The sequence below is a fragment of the Echinops telfairi genome, unplaced genomic scaffold (assembly GCF_000313985.2).
Source record: "Echinops telfairi isolate 266 unplaced genomic scaffold, ASM31398v2 ScPeMD7_24;HRSCAF=84, whole genome shotgun sequence".
In the NCBI taxonomy this organism is placed as follows: Eukaryota; Metazoa; Chordata; class Mammalia; order Afrosoricida; family Tenrecidae; genus Echinops; species Echinops telfairi.
Window position 1 is genome coordinate 4,475,974 of NW_022103921.1, and position 21,967 is coordinate 4,497,940.

General features: G+C 38.0%; 1 protein-coding gene across 5 annotated transcripts in view; it reads right to left on the minus strand.

Moving 5' to 3' along the window:
- Positions 1 to 21,967, minus strand: part of RB1 (RB transcriptional corepressor 1) — a 189,450-nt gene that overhangs the window by 41,491 nt on the left and 125,992 nt on the right. The gene's annotated exons all lie outside the window — the stretch shown is intronic.

A 21,967-nucleotide genomic window follows, 5' to 3' on the forward strand; every position in this document is an offset into this window, starting at 1 on the left:
GCAACTGAGCGCAATTTCCTTATCTAATGACACTGTCCTCAGAAGAATAGATGACATGTCTGCTGATATTCTTGATCAGGTCACCCAGGATATTAAATCTGTTCCACTTCCAATATTTAGCATCCAGCTTGATGAATCTACAGACGTTGCAAACTGTTTACAGTTCTGGTTTACGTGAGGTGTATTAATGATGGCGACTTTAAAGATGAGTTTCTTTGTTGCAAACCTCTTGAAACATCAAGTACTGCATGTGATGTATTGGACACAGTTGGTTCATTTCTGAAAGCGCATGAGATCTCTTGGGAAAAGGTTTGTGGTGTTTGCACAGATGGTGCTCCAACTATGCTGGGAAGTTGATCTGGATTTTAACGTTGGCTACTGAATGAGTCACCAAAAGTCATTGGAACTCACTGTATGATTTATTGGCAAATATTAGCAATGAAGACACTGCCACAAGAGTTACAAGAAGTAATGAAAAGCGTCTTTATAAGTTCTATAAGTCTGTAAAGGCGAGCACTTTAAACAGTGTTTTCGCAACTGTGCAATGAGTTGCATGCGCCCAACAAGCCTCTGCTATTTCACACAGAAGTGAGACGGCTGTCAAGAGGAAAAGTTTTCAAACATGGTTTTGAGCTTCGTGATGAACTCAAAACATTTTTGAATCAGAAGCACTTTTCAGCGATAACAGTGAACTGCAGAAAATAGCTTACTTGGTTGACATCTTTGCCATCTTGAATGAGTTAAATTTATTATTGCAAGGACCAAATTCAACATGTCTCATTGGTCTGAAAAGATCTGATCATTTCAAATGAAACTTCAGCTTTGACAAAAAAAAAAAAATTGGATGAAAATAAAATTTACATGTTGCCTACCACATCTGCTTTGAGGAACATGACATTGAACTAGACAAAAAGATTACGATGATAATTTCTGTGAAAGAACACTTGCACTTGCAGATGAAATTTCATCGTACTTTACAAATCTACCTGACACCCCATCTGCACTTGCCACAAGCCGTTCACAGTTAAAGTTGAAGATGTTCCTGAGACAGCACAAGAGGAGTTCATTGAACTCGTTAACAGCAATGCAGCAAGAACTGATTTCTCTACAACGCCAGTTACAAAATCCTGGATCAAGTGTTTGCAGACATATCCTGTTCTGTCAGAGACTGTGTTGCACCTTCTACTTCCATTTCCAACAACATATCTTTGTGAAACAGGGTTTTCCAGCTTGTGGGTTATCAAGTCTAAATACAGAAGTAGCCTTGTTGTGAAAGATGATCTTCATTGTGCTCTAGCAAAGACTGCCCCGAGAATTTCTGATCTGGTGAGAAAGAAGCTATTTCAACCTTCGCACTGATGTTGGCTTTTTAAGCATACTGTCTCAAAATGTAGCAATGTAGTTTACTGTTGTTCTATTACGACTGTTACCCATGCTACACCATGCTTGAAGACAAAATGTCATTTATTTGTAATTAGAAATAAATATTCCACAATATATAATTACATATTGTTTTTGTGATTAATCACTATGCTTTAGTTATGTTCAATTTGTAACAATGAAAATATATCCTGTATATCAGATATTTACATTGATTCCTAACAGGAGCAAAATTATAGTTATGAAGTAGCAATAAAAATAATTTTATGGTTGGGGGTCACCACAACCTGAGGAGCTGTATGAAAGGGTGGCGGCATTAGGAAGGTTGAGAACCACTGCTCTGGAGTCATCCTGGGTCAGAACTGATTTGATGGCAGTGCGTTTTTTGTTTTTGGTGAGAGATACTACAGATGCTAAGAGGGATACAGCATTAACAATAGTAATTACCACATGGGATTATTGGAGGAATTAAATGAAATAACTGCAAAGGCAGTGTATTACTTAATGTGGCTTTAAAAAAATCATTTTATTGGAGCTCGTACAATTCTTATCACAATCCATACATACATACATTGTGTCAAGCACATTTGTACATTTGTTGCCATCATCATTCTCAAAACATTTGCTTTCTACTTGAGCCCTTAATATCAGGTCCTCATTCTGCCCCTTCTTCCCCACTCTCCCCTCCCTCATGAACTCTTGATAATTCATAATTATCATTTTGTCATATCTTACACTGTCCGAAATCTCCCTCCACCCACTTTTCTGTTGTCCATCCCCCAGGGAGGAGGTTATATGTAGATCCTTGTAATCAGTTCCCCTTTTCTACCCCACCTTCCCTTAATACTCCAGGTACACTCTCACCACTGGTCCTGAAGGGGTCATCTGACCTGGATTCCCTGTTTCCAGTTCCTAATTGTACCAGTGTACATCCTCTAGTCTAGACAGATTTGTAAGGTAGAATTGGGATCATGATAGTGGGGGGAGGAAGCATTTAAGAAATAGAGGAAAGTTCTATGTTTCATCGTTGATTCCCTACACCCTGACTGGCTCATCTTCTCCCCACAACCCTTCAGTAAGGGGGCATTCAGTTGCCTACAGATGAGTTTTGGGTCTCCATTCTGCACTCACCCTCATTTACAATGATACGATTTTTTTTGTTCTTTGATGCCTGATACCTGATCCCTTTGACACCTCATGGTCACACAGGCTGGTGTGCTTCTTCCATGTGGGCTTTGTTGCTTCTGAGCTAGATGGCCACTTGTTTATCTTCAAGCCTTTAAGACCCCAGACGCTATATCTTTTGATAGCCGGACACCATCAGCTTTCTTCACCACGTTTGCTTATGCACACATTTGTCTTCCGTGATCGTGTGGGGAAGGTGGGCACCCACTGATATGATTTTTGTTCTTTGATGTCTGGTACCTGGTCCCTTCTACACACCTTGTGGTCACACAGGCTGGTGTGCTTCTTCCATGTGGGCTTTGAAGCTTCTGAGCTAGATGGCCACTTATTTATCTGCAAGCCTTTAAGACCCCACACGCTATATCTTTTGATAGCCGGACACCATCAGCTTTCTTCACCACATTTGCTTATGCACACATTTGTCTTCCGTGATCGTGTGGGGAAGGTGTGCATCATGGAATGCCAATTTAATAGAGCAACATGTTCTTGCATTGAGTAAGTACCTGAGTGGAGGTCCAATGTCCATCTGCTCCCTTAATACTAAACCTATGAAGATATGCGCATAGATCTATTTCCCAATGTGGCTCTTCTAACCAAAGTCTCTAACTCCCAACAAATGACCTTATCTTGCATAGGTCTGGTAAGAAAGAGAAGATGCTGATAGAATTCATCTAGAGGTAATAGTGAACAGGATTCTCTTGAGTGCCATCCTGATGTGTATAACATGAGCCCTCAGAGATAGAGGAGGGATCTCATTGCCAGCAAGAGCCAGGAGTGGTGCACATCCTCTGGACCCAAGACTCACGCAGAGTGAGCCTCCTGGAACCAGATGACAACTACAACATCAGAGGAACAGCAGCAGACTCAGGAGCTAGAGTACGGAACAGAGTGATAAACTGTCCCAACCCACAGAGCAAGTAAAGATGAGTGCTTTTATGCAGGGGACTATCTTGCAAAGGGAGTGCCTCTACGCACTTAATTGGGGAAGTTAGGCTTGTTGATTCAGAGAGCTTAATCTGAATTAAGGCTCATAGCAGAGTGGCATGTCCTTTGGCATTTATTAGCAGACTTGGTAGAACTTTGTAACATGTCCTGATAAACATCTCAACCCTGAGCATATCTCATCGGTATTACAACTTGTTAACTTCCTTCATAAACCCTTTAATCATGAATTTTATCTGTGAGCTCCTTGTAGTCATTGCGATGGATATTACACAAAGAGTTTTGTATAATGCATGGTACATAATAACTCAATAATTCTGGTCTCAAAGAATTTATAGATAAAATTTATTGAATTCTAGACAGCACTAAGTATTGACTTACATTATCTCATTTCATTCAACAAACACTAGAACAAAAGTCTATTTTTTATGATATGCTAAGTGAAGGAAGGTAGACTAAGTGTAAATCATCAAAAGTCATAATTGTGGATCCTGGATTTGGCTTTAAGTTGTTGGACTCTGAAGTCCTTGCTTTTAACCCCTAGGCTTTAGCTTATAATTTCAATCTGGAAACCAGTTCAGAAAATAAAAAATAGTATCACAAAGAAGTGCGCACAGGGTGCCGCAGAAAGATCGAGGACACACAACAGGCCGCGTGTACTGGGACACCGGCCTGGAAGAGGCTATCTTAGCTGAAGAGTGGAAGGTAGTCTTACCCTGGGAGTGAAGGGATGAGTGACTCAGAAGGAGAAGGCGGCGGGAAATGCCCTTAGGACTTTCATGGAAAAATTCCAATTCTATTTTTCCATCCACTTTTTGAAGCCCCCTTGTTAAATAAGAAAGGTACTATTTTTCATAGGATTGTTTTGAGATGAAAAACGCAAAGTGATCAGGATACTTATCATATGAGCCCTTATGACAAATTGTTAGTTCCATAACAGTAAAACATAGATTGAATGAAAAGGAAGTAGCAAGAGATAAAGCAATTGAAGGGAGTTAAGCAGGAGCCCTAATGGTGTAGTGGTTACACACTGGGTTGTGATCCTTAAGATGGGCAGTTCAAAACCACCAGCTGCTTCACGGGAGAAAGATGGGGCTTTCCATTTCCCAAAACAGAGTCTGAGAAACTCAAAGGGGCAGTTCTACCCTGCCCGATGGGGTTGTTCTCAATCAGTATTGACTCAATACTGATTTTGTGAGTTTGTTTGCTTTTAAGTAGTTGACTAATAAGGTCTAGATCAGAGATTCTCAACCTGTGGGTTGTGATCCCTTTTGGGGGTCGAACGACCCTTTCGCAGGGGTCGCCCAATTCATAATAGTAGCAAAATTACAGTTATGAAGTAGCAACAAAAATAATTTTATGATTGGGGGTGGTCAGCACACATGAGGAACTGTATTAAAAGGGTCACGGCATTAGGAATGTTGAGAACCACTTGTCTAGATGCTCTTAAAGTCAAATGTTAATGCCCCAAATATAACAGACACACAATAAATATTTCTACAGTGTTAACAAACAATATAGGAGCGCTGGTGACGTAGAGGTTAGGCACTGGGCTGCTAATCACGAAGTCGGCCGTTTGAAACCACCAGTTGCACCACAGCAAAGCAGTTTTAAACCCCAGGAGGATAAGGCTGTCTGGTCCAATGACGTTTTAGAGCCTTGGAAACCCACAAGAGCAGTTCTACTCCATTCTATAGGTAGCTATGAGTCGGAATTAACTCAGTGGCAGTATCATACACTGTAACCATAAAGACATCACAGGCTAAACACCACGAAGCACAAAGAAGGAAACTGACATGATCTGCTTCTTAATTGACGCTAAGTAAAAACTATGGTAACCAAGCCCAAGATCATCCCAATAACCACTGCCATTGGACAGTTAAACTTCTGTGGTTATCCCTCCTGGGTGGTGTCAGGGGCATATAACATAAATGACAGTACGTCACTCCTGAGACGAAGGCAAACCAGAAACTGCTGCTCCATTCTCGAGTCCCTTGCTCGGAGGAGAGGCAGACTGCCGGGAGTGAAGGAGCCTGATGGCAGAGAAAGTCGTTTCCGGCCGACAGCCAATAAAGAGCTGTGGCCTTCCAGTAACTACATTAGTGAGTCGGGGTGTACATTACCCCAGCCTCATCAGGCTGAAAATGACTATGGCCTTGGTTTACATAAGCTTAACACAATCTCATGAGAGAAACTAAGCCAAAACCACATAGCTAATCCAGGGCCAGGTTTCTGACCCTCAAAAACGGAGTGAGATAGTAACCATTTGTTGTTTTAAATAGAAGACCGGAATTGTTATTATTTTCTGGGTATTTTTAGGAATATTACTGGACACACATTACAGGTAATGTTTTTATATTATCCTAAGCCAAATAAGCTTTGCCTTACAAAACTGACCTTAATAATTACCAAAAACCATCAGGATATTTTTAGCACTATAATTGCTTGTGCCTGGCATTCCCTACAGGCAGATGTAGGAGCTTCAGATTGAGGTGTTATAATATCCCACTGCAGTATTAGTTCTGGTGCTAACAAATCTCTTGGATTTTACTTAAATAAATTGAGAGTTTTGTTTCTCTAATAAATATTGGTGTAGTTGGCAGGATTTTCTGAATCATGTTCCCTAACGAACTGAAAAACCAGACCTATATGGGGTCTATGAGTACCTACCCTTTGTGTGCCTTCCTGCTTTGCCACTCTGTAGGAGTTGGCTGGAAGTAAGCAGTCCTGGAAAGCCGAGTGCTGTGCATTGCAAAACAGCTCTATCAGAACTAAAGCATTTGGGTGTGGCACTGCTGGGATCTGTGAATGCCGTTCGCTTTTCTTGTCTTTTTTTGTTTGTTTGTTTGTAGGAAAATTTGTTAAAGGTTTGAGTTTTTCAACTTTGTCTCTGGTCCACAGAAAGTTATAAAGAGGGTTGTGTTTACAACTGTGCTTTTGATGTTGGGAGTATGTCATCTATTGACGTTATCATGTTAAACATAGTCATGCAATCTCTCTTTCCTGCTGGTAGCAAACTCTGACTTTAAACAGCTATTTACTGAGGTATTTGGGGGTTCTTGTAGATCACAGGCGTGCATGGCAAAACTCATCAAAGGCTTTTGTCAGACTCTAGAAGGCAAAGGTTTTCAGTGGGTCCTTGGAGTTTTAGGTCTTTTGTTTAAGATTTCTGTTCCTGATTTAAGCCATTTGGGGATAGAAATTTAAAGCCTGGCTAGACTGTCACAGAGTGGGGGAAAAGTATCGTTCTTTTTCCTTTTAGCTTCTATAAGAGTGCATTTTGGCTTACAATATCTCCGTGTTGGCATAAAACTCATACTGGATTAGAGGATGTGCCTCTTTTAACGACTATAGAGAGAGTAGTGGTTCTCAACCTTCCTAATGCCACGACCCTTTAACTGTAATTTTGCAACTGTTATGAATTGTGTGACCCCAGTGACAGGGTCGTTTGACCCCAAAGAGGTCGTGACCCACAGGTTGAGAACCGCTGCTCTACAGAATTCCACCTTGGAACTCTGGAATCCCTCTGATACAGGAGCCATGAGGTCTTATATTTAACTTCCCAAATTTTTTAAAGCTTCTGCCTCAGAATACTAAGATCTTTAAGGTTGTAGGGGTGTCAAATCAAGAACAAACTTTGATACATTCATTGCCAGTGCCTGGGTCTTTGGATCCAATAAAGAATATATACCGTATATACTGACGTATAAGCTGAGTTTTCCAGCACATTCCTAATGCAGTTTTTGTGGTAAAATTAGGTGCCTCGGCTGATATTCGGGTCGGTTTATACCCTAGGCTACGGTATCCTTTTCTTCTAAGTTTCAATACTCAAATTTATTTGAGTTTTTTTTTTTTTAATGGCAATTTCCTCTAGAGTTTACAAAATAAAGATAAATACTTTTGGATATCCTGACAGGACTATGAGGCTCCAGGGGAGCAAGAGGAATCACGTTGTTACCTGCATGGGGTAATTTTACCCCGGACAGAGACAAAGCTCACTTTTCCCTTATGGAAGGATGCTTTGACCTCAGGAGCCGATACTTTGTAAGCCTCTTTTCTATAGATGGAGGTAGGGTTTTGCCAGCAGAGATGTCTGCCAGTAGATGGGCTTCTTATGAAATGCTTTTATAAAACGCTCCGAAATCAGGTTGTATACTATGAATTCTCTTAATTCAGTCACTTTACTGCCCATCACTGAGGAAAATTCTGAAGTCCCTAATGATTGCTTAAATTTAACTGGCTTGCACTAGGGAAACAAAATTCTTACTCCAACGGAGTAAAATTGAAGAGATTTCTAAAATGCAGAATTAATATTGCAACGGGAGTTCTTGAGACCTCAATCTGAAGCTCATCGATCGCAGGGGAGAAAATTCAAGTCATAATCCATCACAGTGCTGAAGAGAGAGGGAAAAATGACAACATTCAGATTGTTTTGCAGTAATTAAGGTCAGTTAATGTGGGCCAAAACGGAGCATACTTTTTAACATTATTGGTTACCGTCATAAACTAAAGTATGTGGAATGGTTAAAAAATGACTGCAAAACATGAGATAAAAAGGGGATTATGTTGATTTATATAGAAATTATTAGATGGATAATTTTATGAAAAGATTTTGGAATGTTACATAAACAAAGAATTTTTTTTCCCCTCACTTTCTCTGGGGCCCAAATTAAGAATGGCCCTTGAGTTATTGACCTGCTAGGTAAACACTTGTTATGTATGTTCTGAAATACCAAGCCCCGCCCCACTCCCACCCCGCCACACTCAGTTCGTACACATTAATAACAGCGTAGCTTTCCTCACCTTTGTAGTACTATGATTACAGTGACTTGTTTTTTTCTCTCCTGGGATTCATGAGGTTTCAACTTAGTCTCCCATGGCAACATTAATTCTGGCTTCAAGAAAGCTACTTGATTTTACTTCAAAGGACTAAAAATTTTGTTTCTTGAATATAAGTGTCAGTATTGCTTAAAAGACCAATCCCTTTCTTTGAATTCTAATTGGATTGAAATCAAAACATCAACCTACATGCTCAGGGTCAAAATGCATCTCCAGTTTTAAATGTACTTGTAATAGATTCATAGACCCACACCTTGAATATCTATATTATCTGTAAAGAGGAAAAAATTAAAAATCTGATCAAATGTAGTGGTTCAAAGACCAAAACTTCAAACAAATATTTAAAAAATTAATTTTGTAGTCTTGGGGAACAAAATTTTAATTAAAAAAAATTTAATTTTGTACCTAAAACTAAGAACCAGTTCAAAATCAAACAGAAAAAATGATATCATATCCTTTCCCCATTTTAAAAGGAGCTAATTTTTGTTAATTTTATTCTAAGAGGCTTCCTAAAAGGAAGTTGTCAATTAATTATTATATACTACATTTCCTTTTACTGTCTTAAACGGTATTTCTTGCAACTAAAGTTAAATTTAGCTTAATGTGTCCTATTCCTTAAAATTTCAGACTTCATATAATTTTTAGAAAGTCTTTGATATGCTAATGAGCCCTGATGGTGCATTAAAGAGCTCAACTCTTAACCAAAAGGCTAGCAATTGGAATCCACTAGCTGTTCCAGGGGAAATATGCAGCACTTTACTTCTATAAAGGTGAAAACCCACTGCTGTTAAGTCCATTTGGGACTCACAGACACCAAATAAGACAACGTAGAAGATCCCATGTTCTTTTGAAAGTGTTCAGTCTTTAAAGAAGCAGACTGCCACACATTTCTCCCTCGCATAAGACCCACTGTCTTTCTGGTTAGCAGGAGAGCGCTATAACCACTGTGCAACCAGGACTCCTCCCATACATATTATGGCCTTGGGAATCTCCTGGGACAGTACTGCTCTGTCCTCTAGGGTCCCACAGAGTTGGAATTGACTTGATGGCAAGGATTATTTTTTTTAGCACTCTACTTAGGTTACTTTTTCCTACTATTACCCTTTAAATAGAATTTTTCTGGAACTTTTGTAGTCTTTCTCATTTAAAGTACTAATCTAGCTGGAATAGGGCTCACTATTATCTACCAAACTATTAATCACTTCTGCCACTGATTTGAAATGCTAACATTATGTCACATGTCTCTATATTCTAAGCCTATTTCTAAGCTCAACTTCATTCATAATTAAAGAATACAAATTAAAATGAGATACTATTTTTGACTTATTAGTTTAGCCAAGACTTAAAAGTCTGATAACCTGGGTTTAATGAGGACATGGACAAATATGTACTACTAAAAGAAATACAAATAGGGAGGGGTGTACTATTTTTCCTTAAAAATGAAATAGCTAGACTATATGTTCCATATATGAGGGTAAGTAAAAAGCATTGCTACTATGGCTCTAGTTCATACATGCCTGGGTTTATTCTAAATAAGGCATGCTTTAACAAGTCTTGTTGATCAGTAGATGGCTGCAGTCAGATTCCCACAGTAATGGCTTCCCTTGGTATTGTTAAGGTACCTGTTACAAAAAGAGCTAATCACAATAGTGGCTTCCCAGGAGGATCTGCCGAGTCAATTAAATTCAAGGGAAAGAGATCAGCTCAGAGATCAGCAACTGTTTTTTTGGATTCCAAGAGGTATTCTTGATAGCTTTTCTTGAAATCACAGGACCATCCTGGGGCTTGTTATACAGGAGTTTTAAGAAAATGGAAAACTATTTTGGTGAGAAAAAGACTAGGAAAGTTGCACCCGGGAAGTTCTTTTCCATCACAACGGTGCACTTACTCATTCTTCAAAGGCAGCAAAGGCTGTCCTAACAGAATTTTATTGGGAAATCTTATCCCACCCATCCTATCACCCTGATCTAGCCCCTTCAGACTTCTTTTTTATTACCAAATGCAAAGAACATTGAAGTCCTGTGAAGATGGCAAACTGCCATTTTTAAGTGGGGTAAATGATAGAAAGCAAAACTTCGGGGAGGAGCTAGAGAGATGAAAATACCTCTTTCAGGCCTAGGTGGAAGATAAGTCCAGAGATAACAATTTCACATCTAGATCTTTTAAAAATTAATTTCTCTTATTTTGGAACAACAAAACTTTTAACAGCAAAACTTGTAGCACATAACTTCAACAAGAATAATATTTCATTTGTCTGTCAGTATAGCAAACATTTCCTGCATTCAAAATGAATAAGTATAGAATTTTTAAATTATATTTTTTCATTCTTTTGAACCACAAGAAACTTATTTCAGATTACAGTTATCCACTAACGAAAATTTGGCAGATTCCATACTCTTGATTTTACTTTGGGTACAACTCCAATTATAACCATCAAAACTTCTGGTGAGAGAATAACTTTTATTATTCATAATTTTGGAACTTGTTATCTATCTCAGGTTTACTACAGTAGCTTTATACACACAATCGCTTAGCTTCTCTGAGAGCAATTTTCCCAGTAAATGATAAAGTAGAAAGTGATTATAAGCTTCTGAACTAGACTAAGAAGTCCCTGAATTTCTGATAAAGTATGCTGGAAAACATTCAATTTATTGCTTACAGAAACATTTTCTAACTATTTGAGAGAAGCAGATACATTTCCCTCCTCTGTTTAAAAGTTAGCATAGTGTGAGGTACAAAAAAACCCAATTTTTTTAAACTTTAACAACAATAAAGCATGTTTAATCTATAGGCAGATGGGAACCTTTAAGAGTATATATCCCTATCATGATTTTACAGTATACTGTTTTTTAAAAACTCCTATTTATATTTATAGAAGCATAACAAAACAAAGCTTTTCACCACAGCCACCTCTGTGTGCCCCAAGCTTCTTGCTCCAATGGGAGCGCCTTCCGAGAAGTCAAGAAAGTAGGGCTCCAGTTCCAGCCCTGGCAATAAACAGCTCCAGCTAACCCCTTCACTTCTTGGGGTTTCAGTTTGCTCAATTGTCTTTGAGGGACTTGAAGAGCAGAGTTACTGACGGAAATGAATAGTAATTTGTAACGGGGTGTAAGTCAGACTTGAATTCTCAAGTCCTACCATCTAAAGGTAGTTCCAACATCAGGGGCTACTAAGACTAGTACAATGTGTTTGCTAAGAAAACCAACTCTTGCCTTGGGGAAAAGGATAAAAAAAAGAACGTAAACTAACTCAAAAAGAGATAAGGTTTTTACAAGCAAGGCCTGTGTCTGTTTGAAGATTGGAGCCTGGTCTGCACTATCAATGCTAAAAGGGCAGAGCAAATGTCCTTTTCTTCACCTGATGACTTCAATGCATAGATGTGGCCTACAAAACACAACAGCGATTGCATTGCCCACTGCTTTTTCACCACTAAACTTTATCTCTGCGAAAATATCCTAGTTACTAAATACCTAGGTAAGTAAAAATTAAAAAAAAAATTCTACAAAGTTTCTAATTCAGTCATGCATGATGGATGACAAAGTAAGTTCAAACATGATTCTGTAACCAGTGTATGGCTGCAGACAAGTTCTCTCACTTTTGTTTAATCCCCTTCTAGTGCATTGAAAAACAAAGAAACTTTTGTGCCATAAGAGGCGCGGGGACATTTTTAGGACAGGACTAATATCAACATTTTCATAAAACTCAAGTAGAGATCTTGCTATCATCGAAGATGTACAAAAAGCTTCCTGGAATGCAGTCTCACATAAAACAACAGTTTTTAAATGGATCACATGTTTAAGGAAGGTCAAAAAGAAGGCTATGGTGACTGTTTTAGGAGAACCTATTGATAGATTTTCATGACAAGCACAGAAAAATGTCTTTTTTGTCCTCAAGCCATTTTATTTGGACATACTCCAGACATCATACCAAGCAGCGCTATACCACAAACATTTTCGAAATATTTTCTTTCTTCTTGCACTTTTTGATATCTGTTTCCCATTACACCCCCACCCCCACTCCCACCCCCAGCTGTAAATCTTCTTTATTACACAGAAGTTTCAAGAAACGTGTATTAGTGAGAAAAAGGCAAAGTGGGGGATCTCTACCACAACAATGGAGTGCAATAAGGGCTGGCCTATGATAGAGGAAGATACTCAACAAGATGGGTTGACACAGTGCTGCATCAATGGGCTCAGGTACAGAAACCATTGTGAGGATGGTACAGGACCTTGCAGTGTTGGTTTTTTCCCCCCTACAGTATTTTGATCTGTTGAGCACAGTGTTGCTATGGGCCGGAGCCTACTCAAGATGGCACCTCACCACAACAACAACAACCATATTACCAACCCAATCCACTTTTACTGAGTGGGTTCCAACTCAAATGGACCATGTGTAGGGTTTCTGAGGCTGTAGATCTTTACAGGTGCAGAGCCTAATTTTTCTCCCAGAGTGGCTATGTCCAACAGTACTACCAAAGACACAAAAACCAAATGCAATGCCAACTCACAGCGACCCTATAGAAGAGTGCACTGCACATGTCTGAGCTCCTCTGGCTTCCTTACTGCCACAAGGCAGTGGTTAGACATGCCTCCCGCCTCCATCTTTTTTATCCTATTCTAACACCAACAGCACTCTGTTTCCATGCTGGGTTCTATAACTCATTGCAATGGCCGTTCAGAACTCACAGGCAAAAGTCACCATTATAGAGGATTTTTAAATAAGGTAATAGGTTCCCACAAGTCAGACGCCGTAAACAGTAAGGATACGTTCATTGGCCCAAAACAACACCTTTGCTCAGGCAGCAGCCTAAGTTTCCAGTCCTGAGACTCTCAGCCAAATGCATGGTACCTTAGCTTTTGCCTTTGTGGACCAAGAAGCCCACTTGTCACTCTGTCTCACACTCCCAGTCTCAGAGCTGACCCTCTGCTCTGGTTCCTAATTCCCTTGCCCTAGTCTCTGGTTGCAGCCTGGCACAGTCCCATCGTCTTTGCGCTGTCCCATAGTCTCTGGAACCTCTGAACTCATCCTCTGCCACTTCAGACAGAGATCTCGAACATGTTCTTCCCCTGGCCCTGGGATTTCTGTGTCTGAGGCGGCTCTTATACACAGAGGAATGACTTTGAGGCACGAGGTTTTGTCTTTTGGCAGACCATATCCCCAAGAAAACAAAAAATGTGACTGTTCCACACTCTCTACTAAGGCTAATCCCACCATCCTGTCCACTAGTATAACACAGAACTCATCCCAAAATGAGATGATAACCACCAACCGAGAGCGCAGAATTATAATAAAGCACGGAAGGCATCATGGCTAGAAGGGTCATATTAATTCACTACCTGTCAGACAGAGTAGAGCTGCTCATGTGGTTTTCCAAGCGGGCAACCGTTCCTGGAGTAGGACGCCACATCTGACTCTAGCAGAGCAGCTGAAGGTTTGAACTGCTGACCTTGCCTCTAGGGTTCCTTCCAATCGATAGCAGAGCACTGCCAGGACTCCTTAGGGTTTATATTGTTGATGCTGTTATCAGATGTCTTTGAGTTGGTTCCAGTTCATAGCAACCCCATGCGTAACAAAACGAAACACCACTCTGTCCTGTGCCGTCCTCACAAGTATTACGTTTGAGCCCATCAGCCAGTCACTGGGTCACTGTATCTTACTACTGGCTGGTAGTGAGTTTCTTTGACATTGACCTCTACTTTACCAAGCACAGTGTTCCTTTTCAGGACGAGGCTTCCTTTATAACACACCCAAAGTATGGGAGACTAAGTCTCACCATCTCTTAATAGAAAAGCTAAAAGGGTTTTTTTTTCAAGGTTCACATAAACATATACCACAATTGGGATTAGAATCTCAGGCACTTCACCCCTAATCATCACCCACCTACCCAACCTACATGGGCCTCCTCCTGGTACCAGACCATATAGAATCCTTAATAAAATAATATATGATTAAGAAATATTAGATTATAGGAATACTAAAAAAAATTGCTTTGTAAAATCTTTCTACATTGAATTACAACATTATTAGTAATTGAGTGGAAACTCTAAAAAAATTTTTTCTTTTAATTACAACTTTTCAACCTTACTGGCATAGGTTCACAAATACTAATGATCCTGACTCACATCGACCCTATGACTCATAGTAGTACAGAGCACAGCAGAATTGCTTCCTAAGGTCATCAAGGTTGTAAATTGTTTTAAAAATCATTTTACTGGGGCTTGGTTGTAAATGTTTATGGGAGTAGAAAGCCTCAGCTGAACTTGTAGTCAAGCAGTTCAATGCATAACCCACTAAGGCACGAGGACTCCTATCTTACCATACTGCAGTAGCTAAAACACCAGAAAAGTTGGCTAAATCAGTAACTATACAGTTCAACGCTGGCCGCAATGAAGACAGCGTGTGCTTGCAGTGCATGTAGACAAAACCACGTGACTGAGAGTCTCGTTGTAATTAGCTAATAATGACCACTTTGACCAGGTTCAAAAGGTTCAAAAGGTACAGAAGGTTCAAAGGGTAAATTAGCATAGAGTTTTGGACATGTGGGTATATTGATAAATGTAAAATATACTTGGTAAAAAATGTTTTGCTGTTATACCTAACTGCTGGAATATTTTTTTAAACAATTTTAAAATTCTGCTGAAATACTGCCCCAAAAATGTATAGCCTGCCAGTCATCTTGTCACTTCCTCTGACAGTGTCGCCTGGTATAGTCTGCACCTTCCTCCCGAAGCCACTGGGGCCTTTTATTGACATGGTGATTCTTACTCCCGTCTAGATAATACAAGCAACTATTATTCTTGCTTTCTAAAAACTAATTTCTTCATCTATTTTTAAATTCTAATTGAATTTCATGGATATGCCTCTTAGATGAGACAAACTAAGTACTGTGGAAGTTACGAAACAGAATTGGTGAAATGAGGTGAGACTCCATTAAAAGGCTTCATAAAGTTTTAGAGGTAGTCTGAGTGAGGAGAGGCCAGCAGAGAAAGGAGAGCAAATAGGGAAGCAGGGGCGGCTCTGGCTCCCTTCCGTCCTCTCTAAGAGCTGTGGTGGCACTGCTTGGCATGCACTGGACTGCGGATGGCAAAGTCTGCAGTGGAAATCCACCTTCAGGACATGCGTAAGGTCACCTTCTCCCATAAAGATTTACCTCGGATACTCTGTATTGAGTTGCTATGAGTTCGATTCAACTCAATGGCTATGAGTTTGGGGGGATTTTTTTGCCCTCTTTATTTGAACCTGCACGATTGATCCCTATCTACTTTGACTTTGTTATAATCATTATCCATAACACTTTAAATCTTTCTTCTTCTATTCCCACTAAACCCTATAAATTTGTTTAACTTTTTGAACTTAGGTAGTTGGCTCATGCTCCAGTAAAAAGTAATAAAGGGTTAAATGTCTGTAATAATGATAGGAAGGTAAATCACTTCCAAATAATACCCATAGATATCATCATCTATTTGTCGTCACCATCCAATATTATCATCATCTAATGAGTCTGTCTAGAACTTTAACAAATATTTCTTAGGCTAAAATATACTTTTATAGGAAACAATCAGATTTTATCGACGTATACTACAAATGTTTACTTCTCAAAATGGAAAAGTTTTATTTGTTTCTGAACTTAAATGAAAATTTATCATACCGGGCAACAAAAATTTTTAAATTAAAAGTATTTTTTATATGTCATTTGTAGAATCTATTCAATCCCAATCCAGATTCCAATGATTTTTAAATTTCTATCTTTAAAGAGATAGAAATATTAGCCAAGAACTTTATATGAAAAGGAAAGAGACCAAAAAAAAAAAAAAGAAAAGGAAAGAGACCTCAGATTAAAAAAAAAAACATTTTTAAAGAACAAAGTAGAAGACCTTACACTTCTCAATCTCAAAATCTAGTATTCAGTCACAGTGGCCAAAACAGTGGCACAGATCTTAACATATGTTGCTGGAAAAACTGGATATCAATTTGCAGAAGAATGAAACAGGAGCCATATCTCACACTATATTAAAAAAAATGAAATCAAGATGAGTCAAAGACCTAAATGTAAAACCTGGAATTATAAAACTCATCAGTGAAAAAAATAAGACAGAACTTCATAGTCTCAATACATGAAATAAATACATTCTCAAACCTAACTGAAAATATACAACCTAGATGACAGTAACTTCCATATTTTACTAAACCAAAGGAGAACCCAGAGAAGGAAAAAGGTAATGGCATATTAATAAACAACTAATCAATATTTATAGAAAACATCAACACCTCAAGGAGAAAAAGACAAACAATACAATTTTTAAATGGAAAATAAGCAGAGGATATGAGCAGACACACCAAAGAAGACAATCAGGGGGCCAAAAACATATGAAGAAATGCCCGTGGTCATTAGCCATTTGAGAGATGCAAATCAACACTGTCGAACTGAGAGCTCATGAACCACTCCCTGTCATAAGAGTAAATTCCGACTCACAGTGACCCTGTAGGACAAGAGGGAAATGCCCTGTGGGTTTCTGAGACTGTTAACTCTTTGTGGGAGTAGAAAGTTGCATCTTTCTTCTGAGGAACAGGGTTAGTAGCTCAATGAGGAACGACCAGGGCTCCTGTCCCAGCATTTAATAAATAGCAAAGTTCAAAAAACCCAGAAACCAATAAATGGTAGTGATGTATGAAAAGCATGGAACCCTCATACACTGCTGGTGGGACTGTAAAATGGCACAAACTATATGGTTAAGAACCCCTGCCTTAAAAGCTGCTTAGAGGCCATCTAAAATGTAATTTAGAAAGAAGAGTGAAAAAACTGGAAGACGCGTGGAAACAATTAGTCCAATGAACTAACAGGCCCTGCGAATACCAGCGTCTTAAAACCGGAGACTCGGAGAACTAAATGGTGTCTGGTTATCAATACCAGTTGTTCTGAAAGCCCTGGATAGAATGGGAGAAAACTGTGGAACAAACTCACAGATTATAAAAGAGACTTACTGGTTGGATAAATATTGGTGGAACCTTCAAGATTGGGGCCCTTGAATCACCCATTCTGTGGGGAAATGAACTCAAGCCCTAAGACTCAATCTTCAGGCAAACAATAGGTCTATAAGAGAACAATAACACAAGGGAGGTACACACACCTTAGAATAATTAACCATTTGAGATCAAAAGGGCAGCACTGAGACCCAAGGGCCAGGAGAAGGGAAGGAGAAGGAATGGGACAGGAAACAAAGGGAGGAAGTGCAGTAAGTGATGTTTCATGGTGCAAATTGAAATAAAACTAATTATTGAATGAAAAACTGATCGAATCCTCATTCACTAATAAAAAATTTTTTTAAAAGCCTGACGTTTCAGTTTTCTTTAGATCAATTGTTTCTTGATAGTATTTTAATCTTATTTAAGAAACAATAAGAGTTTCAGAAGCTTCCAGGTCCTCAAGAATAGAGCCTTTGCACTAATCAAATTTACTCAGCATGAAACCAAATGACTATATGTATAAAATCAGACCATAGGAATCTAACAATGAATAAAATCTAACATTTTTTGTAGAATGACATTTGGCATTTGGTCCTTAAATTAAACAAGAAATATTAAAAGAAAAATATTTCTTCAATTAAAGAAAAAAATCTGCATGGTCATGTGAAAAGATTCCAATTTTCTAAGATAAAAGGCAAGATCAATTGTATCATTTTCTAAGATAAATTTTTCCTTTGTAATCTGAAATCTCTTCTTTTCTTTTTTTGGCATTTTTGCCTTTTTGCAAAATACAGCAATTTTTCTTAGCCTAGATTTTTGTAAGATCTTTGCTTCACATTTTACCACTCCTACCCCTCTCCCTTAGCTGTTACTGTTTGTTGCTGCTGTTTTGGTTTTTGAACATTTTATTGTGGTTGGGTGAAAGTTTGAGCAAATTATCCTTTTACAAATGTGTTAATTGACTTATGTTTTAATATTATATATTTTCCATAAATATTTGCTACATTTGGAATGAATCTGTTTCAGAATTAAGGAATATAAATAATGCTCAGTAAATTTGCCACATGCTTACATTTTCGATTTTTAACTGTACCAGATTACACTCTTTTTAAATTTATTGATACGATTTACCTATGACAAAATATGGTAACATTTGCATGTTTCGTTCCATTAGTTTTGACAGTATGCTCATTTGGAAACTAAAATCCTGTTTGGAAGTAAGAAGAGTACGAATGAATAATTACACAGGTGACAGCGACAATGAAGAAGAGGCATGATCTAAACAGGTGTCACAGTCAGGACCAGAACAGTACCAAAAAGAAGAGGGGAAAGATGGCTACCTTCCATGGTGTTCACTTACATGGGTACTCAATAAAGGTATGATTTATTCATTAAAAAACAGTTTTTGGCTATTTTTTAACTGAACCTGGGCACATCAGATTTTTTGTCTCCTCAAAGTCACAGAGATTCCAGAAATTTATTTTTTAAAAATGCAAGAACTTTACCTGGCTTCTTAAAGCGACTGAATCGCAGAGTGACACAATATTTCAAACTGGTTGTCCATGTTAACTCACTACCCGCCCTAAAAGCCTTGGTAGACAAAAATTGATTGACTTCACTATCAGAAGTGTACAAACACCACATTAAAATACGACTTATGGTCTTAGATAGTCTACTATATTAATTGCAGACAAGTAAATAGAAAATAAGACAAAGGAAGAAAACAATAGGATCTAGTATTAATCCAATTACCTATTACAAATATTTGAGTCCTTGAATGTATTTAATTCTCTAAATCCAGCATTCAATTATCTTATTCCTGGAAAATTGACAGCCCACCTGCTCCTGCTCCAGGATAGCAACAGCTTTCAACACAATTCAAATACTATTACATGATTCACTGAGCTGCAACACAAGGGTATCTACGAAGGGTCAGGCATTATCTTAAGAACATGAAACACAATCCCGGGTAGCACAGTGAGTTAAGCATTAGGTGGCTAATCACAGAGTTGGCAGTTCAAGTCCACCAGCCACTTGGCAGCAAAAAGATGAGGCTGTCAGTTCCAGAAAATATTAACAGTCTCAGAAATCTTACTAGGCAGTTCTACTGTCCTGGCAGTGAGTGATATACTAATAACAGCAGAAAGCTTAATTTAGCAAATAGTACATTAAACATCCACACTTTTAAATACCAGTAACTAAAATATGAAAAAGCTACAAATGAACAGTCAAGGTATCTTTATTCCTAGAAAGGGGGGCTGTGGGTAAATCATTTCAAGTGAATAACAACATTGTTACATAAATAGGTATTTCAAATGTAAATACAGTTTAATTCTTCAATTAAAAAATTTCCACATCGGGGAGGAGATGAGCCAGTCAGGGTGCGAGGTAACAATGATGAGAAATACAACCTTCCTCTAGTTCCTAAAGGTTTCCTCCCCGCTCCCACTACCATGACTCGAATTCTATCTTGCAAGTCTGGCTAGACCAGAGGAGGTACACTGGTACAGATAGGAACTGAAAATACAGGGAATCCAGGACGGATGAGCCCTATAGGACCAGTGGTATGAGTTGCAAAACAGGGTGGGTAAAGGGAGAATGGGTAGGAAAGAGGGAACCGATTACATGGAACTGTGTGTGACCTCCTCCCTGGGGGACAGACAATCAAAAAGTGGATGAAGGGAGACGTCGGACAGGGCAAGATATGACAAAATAACCATTTATAAACTATCAAGGGCTCATGCAGGAGGGGGGAGCGGGGAGGGAGGGGAAAAATGAGGACCTAATGTCGGGGGTTTAAATGGAGAGAAAATGTTTTGAGAAACGATGTACAAATGCGCTTTACACAATTGATGTGTGTATGGATTGGGATAACAGTTGTATGAGCCCCAAATAAAATGATTTTTTTAAAAGAAAAAAAAAAAATTTCCACATTTGAAATTAAAGTAAAAGTAGGGTAATTAATTGTTTGCATTTCTTTTTTTTTTAAATCATTTTATTGGGGACTCAAACATTTCTTAATTGAATGATAACTAAAAAATAGATCATTAATTTAAAAGTATATTTCTAAAATCTGTCATTTTCTAAAATATTAGCAACAAAAGTTTCTCCAATGAGAAAATAAGCTAATTCGCTACACCTGTTTTCATTTCTCCTCACTCAGGTTTCCACTACCTTTCTAATATGATTATACATATAATATCATTCTCATATACCAAATGTGTTAATATAAAGAAATTGAGCTCCTTAAATAGAAATTGTTAAGTTTATAACTATATGTAACACATTTTTGAGTGACATTTGATTACAGGTGAATTTTTGTCCAGCAATAAAAAATATATTTTATATCCGGGGCATTCATCATCAACTGACAAAAGTTGTGAAGCATAAACAATTCAAATTTAAAAGCTATAAAAACATATTCCTGTAACGTTACTTTAAAATTAGTTAAGTAATTTATGAAGGAAAAATAAATTACCCTTAAAAATTTCAAGACTGTTTTGACATCTGAAGAGTTTCAGTAAAACTTAAATCAAATTTTAAAACAATAACAAAAAAACACAAAACATACTGAAAATCCAAAGTCACTGCTATTATGCCTATTTTGACACAAAGCTACCTGGAAAGACAAAGAATTGCCCTTGTGGCTTTCTAAAGCTGTAGATTCTTACTGCAGCAGGAGGCTGCTTCTTTCCGCAGCACAACTGCTGGTGAGTTCAAACTGCTGACCTCCCGGTTAACAGCTGAACGAACACATAACCCACTATGCCACCCGGGCTCCTAAAACACAACGCGAGTAGCCTTTTCTGAAAAATATAGAAAGAAAAAGTTATGGCTACGAAGCTGTGAAAATGTCATGTACATCCGACTACTATCTAAACTGTCCCATTACCCCCTCCCCATATACTTTCTTCTGATTTAATTGGGAATTGAAAAGAGGGTATACTTTAAATATAAATGTATCTCTCACAGAAATTTTAAATTACAACAACATGTAAACCATGTTATATCGTTTATACCACAATAAGGGTGTGAGAACGGGATGAGTAGGTAGAATGAAACTAAAATTATGAACCTAAATTTTAGCCAAATAGACTTTTTAACTCTTCAAAGCTTATTCAAAACCATGGGGTGAGGGGACCAGAAACTGCATTAAAAAAAATTAAAAAAAAAAAATATATATATATACACACACACACACACACACACACACAATTTTATTTTGTGCTCATATCTATGGATACTGCAAGACTAATAACAGGCCAAATATAAAAATTCTTTAAATTAATCTTTGATGAAGAAAAGTAATTCAGAAATTGGAACAACTTTAAAATATTGACTCAATTTCATAGGCAGGAGGAAGGAATGTTAGAAAATTCTTAATCAAAACTAAAGAGACATAGAATTTGAGCTGCTCATGAATACATCAATTAATTAACCGTGAGATCTTTAGTACTAACAAACGAAACAAAACCAAGTAGAGATCCAGAGTCACAGTCAAATCTTTTTTTATATCTAAAAGTTAAACCTGGCTCTTTTATAGTCCTTTGCCAGATTTTTAAAATGTGAAAACTTTTTAAATGTAAATGTAAAAACAAGTAAAATAAAACTAATAATTTCAACTTATAAACTATACCACGTGCGATAAGAATGCTAA